Source organism: Gymnoscopelus braueri (genome assembly GCF_963280865.1).
Source record: "Gymnoscopelus braueri genome assembly, chromosome: 12".
Classification (NCBI taxonomy): Eukaryota; Metazoa; Chordata; class Actinopteri; order Myctophiformes; family Myctophidae; genus Gymnoscopelus; species Gymnoscopelus braueri.
Window position 1 is genome coordinate 54370059 of NC_137614.1, and position 5196 is coordinate 54375254.

At 43.1% G+C, this 5196-nt stretch overlaps 1 protein-coding gene across 1 annotated transcript in view; it reads right to left on the minus strand.

Annotated features, from left to right (window-relative positions):
- LOC308097113 (synaptotagmin-2-like) overlaps window positions 1–5196 on the minus strand; it is a gene marked incomplete at its 3' end in the record, with an annotated part of 46702 nt that overhangs the window by 41038 nt on the left and 468 nt on the right. The window lies entirely within an intron of this gene.

Here is a 5196-nt window from a genome sequence, read left to right on the forward strand (position 1 = left end):
AAACAGCTTATTGTGACTCAGCATTTTTCAGGAGGGCTTCCTTCAAACAGTGGGTAGCCCCTCCCCTCCCCCTCTCCCTCTCCTCTGATAGGCCCATTAATCATTCTGTCACACGCACAGTGAGCCAATCTGCATTTAAAGATAGTGTGTGTGTGTGTGTGTGTGTGTGTGTGTGTGTGTGTGTGTGTGTGTGTGTGTGTGTGTGTGTGTGTGTGTGTGTGTGTGTGTGTGTGTGAGATATGATGAAACCGGAAGAAAACGCATCCTATGATTGCTGTCCTGCTCCACAATTCCCTCTCCCTCTCTCTCTCTCTCTCTCTCTCTCTCTCTCTCTCTCTCTCTCTCTCTCTCTCTCTCTCTCTCTCTCTCTCTCTCTCTTCATGCTGCTGAGGAAGAGGAGGGTGAGGAAGAGTGTATAATAATATAATAAAGAGGAGGAGAAGGAGGGGGGGGGGGCTAATCTCTCTGCTCTGAAGATTAAAGCCAGGAGGTGAGAATGTCCTGTCAGCACCCTGACACCATGGTGACACAGCCTGGTGACACAGCCTGGTGACACAGCCTGGTGACACAGCCTGGTGACACAGCCTGGTGACAGAGGTGACAGAGCCTGGTGACAGAGTCTGGTCCAGTCTGAACCCAGTCCGTGGGCCATGCCAGGACCATGCCATGGCCATCTCGCTCTCTGCTCACCTGGGGTCCAGACTTCGGTGTTCAATAAGGTTTTGTTCAGACATCAGTCAAATACCATTTGTTATTAAATGTGATCTTTAAGACCTATACTGTGTCTGCTGTATTATTCTTATGAGATCATGAACGCTACAATGTACAACCTGCTGACACTACAAGCGTTGCAATATGTACTTAGTTACTTTCCGGCACTGTGCTGCTAACGTGTAACCAGAGGTTTGGACCAATGGGCTCGAGGTGACACTACTGACCAATGAGCTCGAGGTGACACTACTGACCAATGAGCTCGAGGTGACACTACTGACCAATGAGCTCGAGGTGACTGTACTGCGCATACAAGACGACGTGAAGAGGCCCCAGATAGGCCCCGCCCATCACCTTCCCCAACCCAGAAGAAGCGTTAAAAAGGGAGAATATGCGCTGGGTGAACAACTTGATACAAGTGAATGGGCGGGATCTCTCTCTCTCTCTCTCTCTCTCTCTCTCTCTCTCTCTCTCTCTCTCTCTCTCTCTCTCTCTCTCTCTCTCTCTCTCTCTCCATATATATATATATATATATATATCTCTACCTATATAAAGGAGAAAGCTACTTCCGCCGCTGACGCCACACCCACTCCATGCATTTGGACCTCTGGCCGCTGACGCCATACCAACAGCATTGATTTGGACTAAACACAACAACTACATATGACATGTCACCACAACACCAGCCACAACGTGCGCGCTGAATTTACGGGTGGCGTAGGGTACTTCTCATTGGTCACTACACATTTGCCTCCACAGAACATAATTAATTCTACTACACCGACAACCAACACCACGCAGCCGGTTTTGTAATCTCCCCCTAACAACAGACGACTCGGCATCTGGGTTGCCACGTTGCCAAAAGACAAGCAGATGTCAGTGTTGCCAGATGTGCGCCAGAAACAAGCAACCAACTTCATGAAAAAAAAAAAAAACAGTCGAAGGGCTCCGCCATGTTTCACGGGGGTCCGCAGGGGTCCCAACACTCCCAGGGGGTCCCTCATCTATTTATTTTTTAATACTTTTTTTTGTTTTCACTTTTCACTTTTCACTGCTTTTGGAAATTGTTATCCCACGATTTTGGTACCCCAAAATAAGCGCGCCCTCACTAGAGCCCCGTGCGTGGCTAGCGGGCCGGACTTCTATATATATATATATATATATATATATATATAGAACATTCATATTTACATACAGTACAACAGCAGGACCCTGATGAATCATCAGATTGTGACAGAGATAGAATAGATAGATAGATAGAATAGATGGATAGATCCAACATGACAGCGCTGGTCAGCAGCTGTCACGTTGGATCAGAGACTGAAGGGCAAAATAATAAGAACGCTGAAACACTTCAAAACATCCTCACATTTCTCTGGACATGTGGGACAGATTGACTTTTACCCATATGTATTGTATTGTATTGTATTGTATTGTATTGTATTGTATTGTATTGTATTGTAATTTGTATTGTATTGTATTGTATTGTATTGTATTGTATTGTATTGTATTGTATTGTATTGTAATTTGTATTGTATTGTATTGTATTGTATTGTATTGTGTTGTATTGTATGTATTGTATCTATTGTATGTATTGTTTGTATTGTATGTATTACTGATGAATTGAATACAATGGACCACAATGGAAACAAGCCCCCAGGGGCTTTTTGTGCATATATTTTGACTGTACTATGTGTACTGTTAACAAACTTGTTAATAAAGTAACATAAAAGCTAGAAATAGTGCTCCTCGGAGCACAGGTCAGCACATGTGTGAAAAGGGTGGCATTTCTTCTTAGGCCTCTGAAGGAGCAATAATAAAACCTTTTTTTTTGCACAAATCGGCCTCCTGGTGGTTTTTCCTTGGCCTCTAAGGAGTGTGTGTGCAAAGTTTCACTTAGATCAGTGCAGTTATAGGTAAAAACGCAAAAATTCTCAAGTGGCATTTCTTCCTTGGCCTAGTGGGAATGTGCTTGCAAAATGTCACTCCAATCCTGCAAACTTTGGAAGCCAATCTTAGCCAATAAGGATGGAATGTGGAAAACCGGACAGATCTGTGTTGATCACATGACTATAGAGATACTGTGTACCGATTTGCGTGATGTTTGGACAAAATCTGTAGGAGTAATAGCTAAAAATTCGTTTTGCAAAAAACGGCCTCCTGGTGGCGCTATAACAGGCCAATCGGGAAAATTCAGGGGCAGAGGTTCTGCTCTAGCATCCAGGGAGTGTGTGTGCACAGTTTCGCAGCGACCAGGCCAACGGTGCCAGAGATCAGCTGATCACAGACAGACGGACGGACAGACGGACGGACGGACAGGGTGCAAAACATAGTCTCGGCCATGCCTTTCGGCCTGGTGGAGACAATAAATAAAGCATGCTTCAGTGTGTATTCTGTTTCACAGAGAATGATTGTTAACATCAAGTAAAATAAAGCCAGTGGATTTATATGACATCTTGCAATAGTAACGTCACTGCCACTAGAGGGCGCTATCCCCCTGGGAGTTACTTTTTACCAAAAAATATAGAGAAATCCTAGATTGATTCATATAACAACTGTGTTGCAAAAATAAACAAACCAGCTCAGCAATTTGACTCATATTCAACTGATGGTGAATGTGCAAAACGTATTAAATATTAATAGTCTGATAGCACACTGCTATCATACAGGCTTCTTCAGGCTGAAGATCTATGCCCCCCACAACCCCCCCCCACAACCCCCCTCACATCCCCCCCCACAACCCCCCTCCCTCCCTCCCCCTCCCCCTCTATGCTCTGTAACTGGAACACTGCTGGAGTGTATTGTGTTTGCAGTTCTATAGTGTGATCACATGACTATCACACACACACACACACACACACACACACACACACACACACACACACACACACACACACACACACACACACACACACACACACACACACACACACACACACACACACACACACACACACACACACACAGAGTGAAGTGAATCATGTCAGATGAATGGTCTCCTGAGACGGTTCTTCATCAACCTGCTATCATCAGGAACGTCATTTAAGGACAAGATGATGATTCAATGAAATCACAGTTTGTATCATTTAGAATCACTTCAATGTCTGTGATGTCAGGACTCAGGAGACTAAACTGTTACTTCTGAGGAGATGTAGATCCAGTGGATCAATGTAGTTATTATTTAGTCACAAGCTCTTGCTGATACTTTTCATTGGTTCAATATTTATATAGAAACAAATACAGCCACAAACTGAACTACTTTCACTTTAAAACACATATCAGATGTGCAAGCTCACATCACGACCCATGTGTATTACATGTGTTACAGTTAGCTACAAATAGACCATGCAGTCTTATGTAAAGGTTAAAATGTCATTTAGATAACATGTTATGTAGACAGATACTAGGTTCATTGTTGACCTGACACCCTATAGTTTCTATATCTATCTAGATATTATATAGTTTAGACAGATGCTAGGTTCATTGTTTACCTGTGATTATAGTTTACTGAGACACTATACTGTCTCTATGTATTCTATGATCCTATAGTTTACTGAGACACTACACTGTCTCTCTGTATTCTATGATCCTATAGTTTACTGAGACACTACACTGTCTCTCTGTATTCTATGATCCTATAGTTTACTGAGACACTATACTGTCTCTATGTATTCTATGATCCTATAGTTTACTGAGACACTACACTGTCTCTATGTATTCTATGATCCTATAGTTTACTGAGACACTACACTGTCTCTCTGTATTCTATGATCCTATAGTTTACTGAGACACTACACTGTCTCTATGTATTCTATGATCCTATAGTTTACTGAGACACTACACTGTCTCTATGTATTCTATGATCCTATAGTTTACTGAGACACTACACTGTCTCTATGTATTCTATGATCCTATAGTTTACTGAGACACTACACTGTCTCTATGTATTCTATGATCCTATAGTTTACTGAGACACTACACTGTCTCTATGTATTCTATGATCCTATAGTTTACTGAGACACTACACTGTCTCTCTGTATTCTATGATCCTATAGTTTACTGAGACACTATACTGTCTCTATGTATTCTATGATCCTATAGTTTACTGAGACACTACACTGTCTCTGTATTCTATGTATGTGTTTATCTTCTTTACTTTAAGCCACTGTGGATAAAGAGCGTCTGATAAATGATACATTGTAGAATGTACATTGTAAATAGTTACAAATGGATACATGAAGGCTACATCAGCCATGTTACTGTATATACAGGCTGCCACAGATACTGTGCTCTTCGTCCTTCATGCTCCCTTCACCCCCACTTCCCTCCCCCCCCCCCCCCCCCCCCCACTGCCTGCGATGCCTCTTCTGTCCCGTGAGAGACAGGCAGAAAAAAGGGCATCCTGCACCCCCTCCCCTCCCCTCCCCCCTCCACGGCAGAACTGTCATCTCCTCTCTATGTCCGTCCCGCTCAGATAAACCCTCT